Source organism: Echinops telfairi, unplaced genomic scaffold, assembly GCF_000313985.2.
Source record: "Echinops telfairi isolate 266 unplaced genomic scaffold, ASM31398v2 ScPeMD7_7400;HRSCAF=8409, whole genome shotgun sequence".
In the NCBI taxonomy this organism is placed as follows: Eukaryota; Metazoa; Chordata; class Mammalia; order Afrosoricida; family Tenrecidae; genus Echinops; species Echinops telfairi.
Genome location: NW_022111300.1, coordinates 41,071,155 through 41,084,027, shown reverse-complemented (window position 1 = coordinate 41,084,027; position 12,873 = coordinate 41,071,155). Strand labels below are relative to the sequence as shown.

Sequence of the window (12,873 nt, the reverse complement as noted above, 5' to 3'; positions counted from 1 at the left end):
AGAATTGGGATCTTGATGGGGGCGGGGGGGGGGGGGGGGAGGGGGAATCATGGGGTGGGGAGGCTTTCCCTTTCAACAACAGTCTAATTTAAGAGATGGTAAACATTTTGGGGTTAATGACATTTTTTGAGGGGGGCGGCTAAGGAAGAAACACTATTGCACTATTTAAAAATGTGAGATGGGCTGAGAAACGTATGAAAAGGTTGCCCCATAGAATTTGGGTTCTACTTTAATAGCACAAGGTGCCCTTCCACTGAGAGGGCACTTCACACGGACACACACCCACAGTGACTGTTCACATTGAAACAAACTGGAGCTACAGCAAAGGAATCCACGCCAGGGGCTGGATTGCTCGCCGGCTAAGGTCTGTTTGAAGGCAGTGCTTCGGTAGGAGCCCTGGTAGCCCTGGTGGTTTATGTTGGGCTGTTGTAAGTTCAAGGAAAGCATTTTGAAACCTTTGCTCTGAGGGAGAAAGATGGGGCTTTCTGCTCCCAGAGAGTTCTAGTCTCTGAACTCACAGGGGACTGTTCTATCCTGCCCTATGGGGTCACTACACATCAAAGTCGATTTATTTGGGCTATTTTGATCTTTGAGGTTTTTTGGTGTTTTTTTTTAATTTCCAGAGTTGATATAAATGAGAAGCTTGTGGCAGGTTCAAAGAACAAACACTAGACGAGGTCTTGTGATCATACATTTCCTCTCTGTCAAGCCACCTCTCCGAAACCCTTATGCCCAAGGAAAAATCTGACCACAGTCTCCATAAAAGAGAAACACTTTAATTTCTGTTATTTTGGAACAAAAAGATCAATATTATAACTTACATTGTTGTTGTTATTTTTAAGTGCCAAGACTCATAGTGGCCCTATGTATAACAGAAGGAAACACTGCCTGAGACATTATATCAAAACACTAAAAATTAAATAAATACTAACATGAGTGAGGCAAAAATCACTATCAGCTGTCTGTCACAAAGTATGCATTGGCTGATCTGATCCTTCCAAGCGTTCTGAAGATTTGGGATTATCAAAGAAATGATTGAGAATCGATCTATTTATGAACATCAAAGGATGCCCTCTCTGTGCCATTGTTATTAATCTTTGAAAAGGAAATTGCAAATATCTTTCTTGTAGTTTCTTTTTATTTCCTAAGGACCCAGTTCTCTCAACTATAAGTGATGGATTCCTGACCGCCGCACTAATGGTTTTCTTGTGACATATGAGCCCGGTGTGGTAGGTATTATTACACTTAAGCAAACCACGAGAACATTTCTGTACTTCCCATGACATTTCCCCCCATATTTTCTCTCCAAAAGTGTTTTTTCCTGGGGTCTTGGATCGGCCTTAAGGTATACCAGAAGGAGAAAGATGAGGCATTCTATTCCCATAAAGATTTACAGTCTCAGAAACCCCCAGGGGCCATTCAATCCTGTGCTAGAGCCCTTGGGAGTCTGAGTTGACTCGATGGCAGTGAGTCTGAAAGGCTGTCCTGACCCCCATCCGATTTCTGCCCATTCACAGTGCTCCAAATCCACCTGAAGATCGCATTCTAGGGACTCTTGGAAAGAAATCGCATTAATTGTATTAGGGCAAGAAGTCCTCAAGCAGGACCTATATTAATGAATCCCCATCTTCGTTATTTAAGCTAAATCATTAAACTTATTACCTCCCACAATCACCTAAACCGAATCCTCTAAGCTAGGTTTCGGAGAGAGGAGCAGAGTACCTGGTGAAAAGAGGCACGGCCTATTTGGTGGACTGTAACATAAGAAATGAAGCAAGGAAGAGATTACGATTCCCCTCAGGGAACTCCTTAAGAAAAAGTGAGACTCTACTTGGTAGAGTATGGAAGGAAGATAGAGATGCAAAAAGCACCAAGCTTCTGGCCCCCAAGTCATCTAACAAATTTTAAGTATTGCAACTGGTCTTCTCCCACATTTGTGGAATCTTCAGATGCTAAAAGCTACTATAAGTAATTAACCTGGAAAAACCACTCTTCCTGTTACCAGCGGCCTTTCATTGGCTCTCTAATTCTCTGTGCTTTTGAGAATACAGTAAGTCTAAAGCTATGTATTGAAATAAGGTGCAATGGAGTGATGGAGGAAGAAAGAGCCAAATATCAGCTTGTTCAGCTGGAAGTTATAAAGCTATGTTCATAATGACTGGATTCTGAGGTGAAAGAGAGCCACGGGGAAAATATTAAAAAATAATGCAGAGGTCAAAACATTAGAGGTGAGATACTAAAGGAACTTGGCCAGAGAAAGGGGATCCTTATAAGCACCTACCAAGTGCCATGCTTTGCTACAAGAGCTGCTCCTTCCAGCAAAATGGTAGGTGAGCCTGAACACGCAGGAAGGAGATCTACTGACCAAGGATGGCAAAGCACACCCCACTGTGATGTTTCTAAAGAACCAAGAACTTTCGGATGAACACACCCATTTAAGAGACTGAATAAAACATGATGACTGGTTCATCAGCTTTCCCACCAACCTCTTCCTTACACAGTCCTTAGAGAATACGCTTCGTAGAGTTTGTTCTTGTTACAGAATTACCCTTGGGGTTCTGGACCAAAACCCAGTTCCAAACTCCTGGCATCATTCCAACGGTGGTGGCAGGGATCTCTTGGCCTTGTTATTGTTGCAGCAAGTCCACACTGGCTGTAACCAGATGAGCAGGAAGCTCCCAGATACTCACCGAGTCCTGAACTGTCCTTTCATATGGATATTTTGCTAACTGCTAAGGTTTCCAGTTTAGTTCATCTTCTCAGGGATCTTCTGGGTGAACTGAGGTCAAAGTTAGAAGAACTTTGCTATCCCATGATAGCACCATGGTCTCCTTTGCAGTATACAGTGCCCGAAATTGAGCCCCCACCACCTAGGGCATCGGATTTGGCAAAGTGGAAGGCCAGCAAGAACTTCAATAAGATGGACGGACACCATGGCTGCCACAATGGGCTCCAACTTCGCAGCCGGGATGAGGATGGCACAGGACCAGGTCGTGATACACAGAGTTGTGATGAGTGGGAACCGACTTGTTGACATCCCTATCTACTTCCAAACAGCGGATGTCTCAGGTTTATAAGTGACTGTCAGGACAGTCCAGAACATATTTTCAAAAGGACTGTTAGTCGAAATGTTAGCTGCTAAACTGGCAGTTGAATTCAATGTCTTCTCTTCTCCCTGAATTGTTGCCTGACATTTACTGGAAGACATCACGACCAGGAAACCGCACTGAAACTGATACTCGCCTTGTGCTCTCTGCTGCCGAAATGAGAAGGCTTTTGTGGTCTGTGTCTACTATAACACATATGTCATAAAACAGCACAGAAAGGAAGAGAAAGAACATATTTGGCTTGTCGAGGAACAAGATACTCATCCCTGGTGTGTTTTAATTAAATTTATTCTGTTAGTTGCACGTTGAGACACACTGAGTTACACGTATGATACACACCAAGTTGAGTGGAATGATTCATTAACAAAAGACAGCATTTCCTGTCTCCTTAAATCACAACTTATAATTATGTCTTTTCCATTCTGTTTTTTTTTTCTTTTATAAGCCCTTCATCCTCAGGTGAAGAAATAGAAAACAAATAACAAAAATAAAGTAATAACAGTAAAAAAAACAAATTAAAAAAATTCTTGAACTACCTTGTAAAAGCTTTAAGTGATCAGAGAAATTTGAGCCCAAAGGAATTTTACCTGCTAGGTTTCTTTCTGCTGGTTCTCGCTAGCAGGCATTTTAGCTGAGCAAACCCAGAAACAGAAGCAGCAGTTGGAAATCTTTTTCCAAATTGAAAGTTCGCATTTTGGATGAGTGTTAGGAAAAGCGAACTATTCAAAGTAGGCCAGACTGGCACATAATCCTACCACAAATCCTGGGCTGTGACCTGTGTTTCTAATCCCAGCTCCTTTAATTGGCTATTAATATTTAACTAGAACAGTGTATGAAACTGGGATCTCAGGTTCCTGCTCTAAATAGGAATGTTAAGATTCCTGATGGATTTAAATCATATGATTTTAATGGATTTTAATATATGTAAAATACCAGCGGTCACAAAGTTTACATGGCACTGAAGGACAATGATCTGAATATCTGCTTTTGTAAATATTTTGAACCCTGCAAAACCCACTGTGGGGGGCAGTTCTACTCTGTCCCAGGGACTCACTCTGATTCTGAAACAACTTCAGGGCACACAACCACAATGCTTAGCCAACAGAGAGAGAGTGAAATGATCTCTTGAGGAACAAAATCTTCACAATTTGACCAATAAGCAACATCATGATAAACAGATAAAATATTGATTGACGTTGTTGAGGATTTCATTTTACTGGGGTCCATAATCAACACCAGGGAACATCAGCTAAGACTTATTATGGCACATTGTACTGGGCAAATCTACGGCACACGATCTCTTTCCAGTGTTAAAAAAGAAAAGATGTCCTTGGAGGACTGAAGAACACTTGACTCCAACCTTGGACTTTCAACTGCCTCGTGTGTATGAGGATGAATAAGGGAGATGGCAGAAGAATTGATGCCTGTCAACTATGGTGTTCGTGAAGAATAATGCATACCCTATGGACTGCCAGGAGAAGAAATGCATCTCAGAGGAAGTAGAGACAGAATGGTCATTAGAAGTGAGGATAGGGAGACTTTGTTTCACATATGTTGGACATGTTATCAAGAAGGGCCTGTCCCGGGAGAAGGACAGCATGCTTAGAAGAACAGGGTCACTAGACAATTGGAAGATGTTCAACGATATATATTGACACAGTGGTTACAGCAAAGGTTCAAACGGCAAATATTGTGCAGAGGACACAGAATCGGACAGTGCTTCTGCCTGTTGTATCCAGGGCTGCTAGGAGATGGAATGGCCTTGACAGCACCTAACACCACCACCGAGTACTAATATCAAACACCACATTCTGAAGCATGCCAAAGTAGCGTTTAGGCTTGTCTGTTAAGTAAATAAACTAGCCAAACTCACTGCCATTGAATTGATTATGGTACATAATGACCCTACATAGATGGCCAATATAGAACTACATAATGGCCAGTATAGAACTGGCCCTGTGGGTTTCCAAGACTGTAACTATTAAAAAGCCTCATCTTTCTCCCAGGAAGCATCTGGTGGTTTTGAACGACTGACCTTGTGGTTTACAGCCTAACCCACAACCCACTACCCCACCAAGGCTCCTCATTAGGTGAATAGGAGTACATAGCTGTATTTCAGTTTATCCACGTGTGCATTCCAGAAAACCTGTCTCCAATGTAATCACATTTAGAACAAAAGTGGAATTCTATTATTTAGGCAAATACTCTGATAAATTATTTTCCCACAGGGAAAAATATTTTGTAATCTAACTGGTCCTAAGACATTTTACTTTGGACAGTGCACAGAATGAGGTAATTCAGGAGTTTGTGAATTATACTTCAGAGTTGGTATCTTATTATACAACATGACTGATGATTAATTTGTGAAGAGGATACTTTGCTAAATTACAGAGCATTTAACTAGTTAGATTAAGTCCTTAACTCAAATCCATCTTTAGTTAATTTTGAGTTAAAAATGAATAAATATTTACCAGAAATAGGCAGATTGTCATTTACCTTATCAAACCAGTATTGTTTATATAATTAATCAGAAACAGGCACACGTTAGGAAGCCTTTAGTTTTCTATGGTGAATGATTTTTACAAGATTTCTCCAATGCCTGTGTGCACATTCTATACATTCTGCGTGAATTCATCTATTTTTTTAATAGTGCAGTGTGGCATTGGGGAATGGAGGAGAAGGGGTTTTCTGTTGGACATTATATTCAAAAGGTCATATTTGAAGAAGGCTTAAAGCTCATCATTTTAAAGACATTTGACCCAAAACTATCATCCCATTGAGAAGAAACCCATTGGCTCCCTGACCAGGTTTTCTGACAGGCGATGAAACTGGATTGGTCTGTAGGCAGACAACCCATCTTTCATTGTCCTGTCTAACCCAGGTGCAACAAAATAGCAGTGACCTCTAAGGTTAATATGGTAAGTCATGGCCTCCCTGTGTTCAAACTCTGGAATTTCTCCCATTATACATCAGCAATCCCAAGCAGTCAGTATGATGATTCTAAACGCACTTCCCCCCAAATCAGTTCAAGAATGGATCTGTAACTGCTGGCCAGGCAATGACGTCTTTGCTTAGGGTTGCTATCTTTCTATAGCGAAGTTTATGCCACTCTGAATAGTCCATTTATCTCATTCTGAATTCCTTATGTAGTGAGAGACTGGTGGTTTGAACCCAACCAGAGACATCTCAGAAGACAGGACTGTAGATCTTTTCTAGAAGGTCAAAGCCCTACAAACCACATGGAGGGGGTCTGCTCTGAATACACAGCATCTTCACGTCATGGAGTCACCTCTATGGCAGCCAACAACAGCAGTAACAATTTCTTATATCAATGACTACTTCGTTTGAAAGAACAAAATTAAGCAATGCGTAAAAAATGCTAGATATATATTATCAAAGATTTCTTCTCAAAAGTAACATGTACCTGAAAATCTTACATGACTTTTAGCTCCTTGGGAAGAGTCACCCTTCCATCAACCTTCCACCTCCGTAACCTGACATCAAGTTTTCATATTCCTATATTTGGTTCAGGAGATAATGTCCAGAATATATTATATTAAAGAGTAGGGTTCCGCTTGTAGTTAATCTGCATACAATTTATATTATTTCCAATAGATCAAATTGCATCTTCCCTTAATTATATTGGTTATAGCTAACCAAATCAAGTCTCTTGGTTTTTTTCTCCTTAATTAAGAAAAATAAGAGAACCAAATTATTTACATCCTTTATATATTATGAGGATTTTTAAAAATATTTTTTTCTTCTCAGTTTTCCAAAGTACTTATTGCTTTTTCATACAGGTCATCAGCCTGCTCTTACTTAAACAGAGCCCTGTCTAGTATTGGGGAAAGGACACGCGCACTTATTTAGGCACATGTCCCATGAATTCTTCCTAGCTCATACGAAGGAATAAGACTCAATATAAATATCTCTATAGAAAATATACTGATGAAAGAGGATTACAGAACTGTCCTAAAACAGCAATATGTACTAAGCTTGATCTTGTAAATTCCAATAAGAATGGAGACAACAGCCACATTTGTAGAAATCATGACAAATTAAGCTTAAAATACTAGACGTAAAAAATCTATTAAACAGATGTGGAGAGACTTAAATGAGCTTACAACTTTTTCTGGAATCGTTATCATCATTATTATTATTACTCTCAGCCTTGGAGCTTATACTTTGCATTTTCCCCTAGATTGTATCAGAAAATTCTGAGCATCAAGTGATAAGAGGAATTAAGAAATTTAAAGTGACATGGATATTTAAAAGACTGAAGGGCTGGGAGTACTGGATGATCTAACTGTTCATTAACATGATGTTTGCAAGGCTCCTCATGTCTCTAATTGGAGTCCTTTGTTATAAGTTGGAGGCCACAAGGGTCTTCATTTGTCTGAGATGCCCCAGGTTGGCTCTCTAATCCTGGGATGAATGCAATGTCCTATAGTTACACTGATTTCAGGGGACCATCTTTCTCCCGCCGATTGCTTAAACATTGCATATTTCCACCATTAGAATAATTTCATCTGAAGGTCTGGAGAATGAAAATACTGTGGTTACATCAATGATGGTCATTTGGCATTTCATGTCAAGACTGGGCAACACTTAGTTCCCTGTAGAAATGTCATCATAGAACCACAAACTAGCATCACTGCCTGGTTTTGTGTTACTTTGGTATAAAATTGATTTATGAAACTAAAATGACAGTGGAAAACATCGTCCATTATGGGATATGTGCCACAGGGATTCACCACACCAGGTATTCTTAGGATGTAACTATATAAAAGAAATAGTGTTTCTCCTAATAAATTAGTATCCTTCGTTTCATTTGATTAGGACAAGCTATAGTAATCGTTACCTTTTGTGGGGGCAGGTGTGTGTGTGCTCTGTTGTCAGGAAGCTCAGAGTTCAATTTTCTGCACAAATGCAAGAGACAGCAAAGGTTCTCTGATGAGACGGCTCTCCCATACCCCCACTTCTGGGCTACAAAATCTCACTTCCTTGCTCATTTCCTTATTCTTCCTTTCTTTACATGACTGCAATGGGTCTCCAACACTGTTGTTTCTAGTTGCTACACTGGGATGCCAGTCAAAAGGTTGATGTTGGAGCCTATCTGGAGACACTTCAGAAGAGAATCCTGAGATCTCTTCTAAAACGGCAATCATCGGCAATCCTGAAGAGCACTATTCCACTCTGACATACATGGGACAGCTCTACGGTGACTGGTTTTTCTAGCCAAGCTGTTCCAGCCATTCAGTTAGTAGGTTGCGCCCCATACCGTACAACCTCAAGTTGTCTTTCCTAGATAGCGACCCAACCCACTGTCGTGGAGTCCATTCCAACACATGAGCGGATTTCTGGGTTTCTGAGGTGGAAGGATGCTGAGGCGTCCTACTCCCGTAAACACTGACTGTCTCATAAACTCACCTGGAGCAGTTCTACTCTGTCCTATAGGGTTTCTATGAGCCAGAGTCCACTCAGTGTCAGGGAGAATCACCATCTTTATGAGAACATATAGGCTTATCTTTCTTCTTCTGTTTGGTGGTTTTGATTCACTGACCTTGTCTTTAGCAGTCTTTTTACCTGACAGCACCACTGGGGCTCCTTCCTTACTCTATAAATAGCTCTAAAGTTAAAAAAAAAAAGTTCATAAAGTGAAATTAAGTCTAGTTGTCTGTCTGGACTGGGCTTATATTCAACAATAATTATTTCTTTGGGATCTTTTGTTCAATGAAAATTATTAGCTTATTAGGACCACATCTCTTTTTTTCCCCCACCACATATCTTTTAACTCTGTATATATTTTAACTAATAAGCTCTTAGTTATGGCTAATGGTTACTCCAAGGGCCCTGGTGATGCTCAGCTGTTAACCTGCAAGGTTGCCAATTCAAAACCACCAGCCGCTCTGCAGGGGAAAGATAATACTTTCTACTCACATAAAGAGTTACACTCTCTGAAATCCACAGAGGCAACTCTACCCTGTACTCTGGGGTCACTATGAGTTGGAATTGCCATGTCCTTTCCTTTTTCTTTTTGGTTCATGCAGAGGATGTGGATCTATAGATAAACTGTAATTGCACTCTCTGCTTTAGTCTTGAACTTGGCCCTGCTGTTGAAGCCTCACCCTTGTTATTTCAGACCCCACCCTGGTTAAGATGACACTCCACCCTTCTGCACTGCAGCCAACTCAAGGTGAGGATATGGCTTCTGTTCTTGTTATGTGGGTCTTATTTTTTCTGACCTGTTATTGAAATAGCAATTCGAAAACTATTTGGGATAAAGCACCCACCATACAGATTTCAGCCTGAGAGGCACAGCTACTCTGATATTTCATTTTTAAATTAAATATTTTCATTTTGATTAGCTGGAAAGAAAAATGTATAGCTTCAGTTTGGCCAGTATGTAAAGAATTAGAAGTTCTTTAAAGCATATTTCATAATTCATTCATTATTCCCATTTCAGAGAAATAGGAATCCTTCTCATGTGACTATGGAGAATTTTAAAGTGTTATAGTCAAATTTGTTGCTTTGCCAGACTGAGCTGATGGTTAGAACAAGTCTCATGTGCTCTGCTTTATTTTATAAATGTTTGATGTTGGTCCCTGGCCCAGCTGTTGTGGTCCAAGCAGCCCACTGTGTGGCTTAAGTATTCCTTGCTATACTAAGATGTCAGAAGATGACTTTCTGGTTCTTAAACATGTTTACTACTAACCCTGGCAGTGATAGCACTAGGATAATTTCACCAAGTCTGGCAACTTATTATATCACTCCCAAATGTGGAACTTCTCCCAAACCAGACCATACAGAATCCTTAGTAATGCTTATTATCTCCTTTATTCACAGAATAAGGTGATGTAGTTACAAATTGCTTAAATACAATATTTCTCAAAGTGGATGAATACTCACCATACATTGCTTTGAAAAATCTTTCTGTATCGAATCACAATATTATTATTAGTTATAACATTATTCATGACTGCATAAAAGTCTTTGCCCCATCCTTTTCCTTTAACTACAATCTCATTCTCCAAAAATGTTATTGATATGGGTTCACAAATACTAATTACCACAGACAACAGAAATTTAGCAAAGTCGGTGACTCTAAAAGCTCTGGCAGCAATGAAGACGGCAGTGCAGGCTCGTAGCTGGTGTAGCCGAACCCATGTCATGAGAGGCATTGTTGTAACACGTTAGAAGGTTCAGCATGTAAATGAGCATAAAGTTTTAGCCTCCTAGGTATATGGATATGTGTAATCTGGGCTTACAAAAATGCTTCTGTTTTAACTATTCACTCAGACTCATGACTATCAAGTTGATGCTGACTCATAGTGACCCTCTAGGACAGGGTAGGACTGCCCCTGTGGGTTCTGAGACTGTAGCTCTTTAGGACAGTAGGGAGCCTCGTTTTTCTCTCACGGAGTGGCTGGGGGAGTCCAACCCCTGACCTTGTGGTTAGTAGCTCAGTGTGTAATGCATGAAGTCACTGGAGTTCCCACAACTGAGAGACATTTGAATAAAATACATAAATAAACTTCTGTGAAAACACTGCATAAACATTTTATAGCTCTTTATTTGGGGGTCACCCCTCTGACAGTGTCACCTGCTCTGGTCCACCCTTCCTGCATTCCTCTACTGATGTCACTTGGTCCGAGTCCCTTTCGTATCAGGACAGGAAACAGAGGAGAGAGATTAGTGCAGCTCCGGGCCTCACTCTGTGTTCAAAAACCACATTGAATGGAAATTCGTACAGTGAGTCAGAAGCATCCCTTTCTTACAGGGTAGATTGCCACTCTTAAAAGACAAGATTGCATTTTAAGAAATTAGAAAATTATAGGTATGCTATGTCCTCAAAGTTTAACCAATGCTGATCATAGCCATCTGTTGGGCCAGTGCTGATCATAGCCATCTGTTGGGCCAGTTCGGACTCAGGTTGACCCATTTCTTGTGTTCATATGGTTTTTAATGGCTGAGTTTTCCAAAACTGGTCAATAGGCCTTTCTTCTGAAGTGCATCTGAGTGCTCTTCATCCTTGACCCCTGTGAGTGAAGCATGGGGTCACTAACCACAAAATCCACAGTGCCGTCTCACCAGCCACTCTAGGGGAGAGAGAAGGCTGCATTCTCCTGGGAAGAGTTACAGTCTTGGAAACCCAAAGGAGTGCTGCTCTATCCTGCAGCTTCAGGTCAGAATCCAGTCCAGGACAGTGGGGTTTGGGCTTGGTTTGGGTTAGCAGCCCCCCTCGTTCACTGATTACACCACTTGCGGCCTCCATCGCAAATTCTCATTAGGTTCTGTGGCTGCGGACACAATGACCCGTGACAAGGATACCAGCAAATGGGAAATATAGTGGTCAACATGATAGAGGTGTACCGTTGGTGTTCATTGAACAACAATCACAGGAATTCAAGAGCATAACAACATTCTCTTTTTCCAAGGTAGCCCATCTACCACAGCTCATTTGTTGGTTGGTTGTACTGCAGTGGGGTGTGTGTGGCCTTGCTGCTAGAGGCTATAGCAGCAGGGTCACCCACGGTGACCAGGTTGCAGCAGAACTTCCATGCTAAGACAGACAAGGACAGAGAATCTGGAGATCGACCTCAGAAAAAAAAATGGCCAGTAAAAAAAATCATATAGAAAGCAGCAGAATATTGCTGATATTATGCTGGGAGAAGAGCCACGCCGGTAGAAGCATTCACAATCTAACCTGGGAGGCTGACATCCTCACAGTAGTCAACCCTAAGGACTCTGGGGTTCTCAAGTGTCCTCATGCCGCGACCCTTTCTTACAGTGCCTCATGTGGTGGTGACCCCCAATCATAAAATTATTTTTGTTGCTACTTCATAACTGTAATGTTGCTACTGTTATGAATTGGGCGACCCCTGTGAAAGGGTCGTTCGACCCCCAAAGAGGTCGCAGCCCACAGGTTGAGAACCACTAACTTAGATGGACCAAGGCTTGTAGGACCCTAATTTGCTTATGGGTCACAACTCAAAATAAGAAGAAACAGCTGAAAGCACTCATTAATGATCAGAATGTGAAATGTATGAAATCGATGTATGGATCCAGGAAAATAAGAAATCATCACAAAATGAGATGGAACGCAGAGCAATCAATATTCTAGGCATACGTGAGCTGACAGGGGCAAGTGCTGGTCAATCTGAATATGGTCTTCTATACTGGGAATGCCAAATTAAAGAGAACTTTAAAAAGAACACTTCAAGATTTATCCCACAGAGCAGTGCTGTGAGTGGTAGGATAGTATCCATACCCCTACAAGGAAGACCAGTTAATATGACTGCTAGTCAAATTTATGCACCAACTATGAGTGCAAAAGATGAAGAAATTGAGCAATGGGCCCAACGTATCCACGTGTGTGAGTAGGGCACAGGGCCGGGCAGTGTCCCCTTTTGTTGTACACAGGGTCCTCCGAGTCAGGACCAACTGCAGGGCACCTGACAACAGCAGCAACAAATCTCAGTTGACGTTGGTAGCGGTGGCAGACCTCTGCGAGAAGAATTTTGCTTTTGAGTTGAAGACAGCTAACCTCTTAGTAGCATTGGGTGTTAAACGATATTGTAGTCAATGTTATGACCCAGAGGAGAAACGCATTTCTACTGTTCTAGTGATTGGCTTCCAATGGTGATTTTGTCTCTCTGATATTTAAATTATGATGGACTTGAAACATGTCCTGACAACCCAGATGAAAAACTATTTGAAGAAAATATCTATCTTAATTTCTTTTTATATATGTCCTTAAAAGGTT

At 41.1% G+C, this 12,873-nt stretch overlaps 1 protein-coding gene across 2 annotated transcripts in view; it reads right to left on the bottom strand.

Annotated features, from left to right (window-relative positions):
- Positions 1-12,873, bottom strand: part of RAB27B (RAB27B, member RAS oncogene family) — a 185,771-nt gene that overhangs the window by 37,204 nt on the left and 135,694 nt on the right. The gene's annotated exons all lie outside the window — the stretch shown is intronic.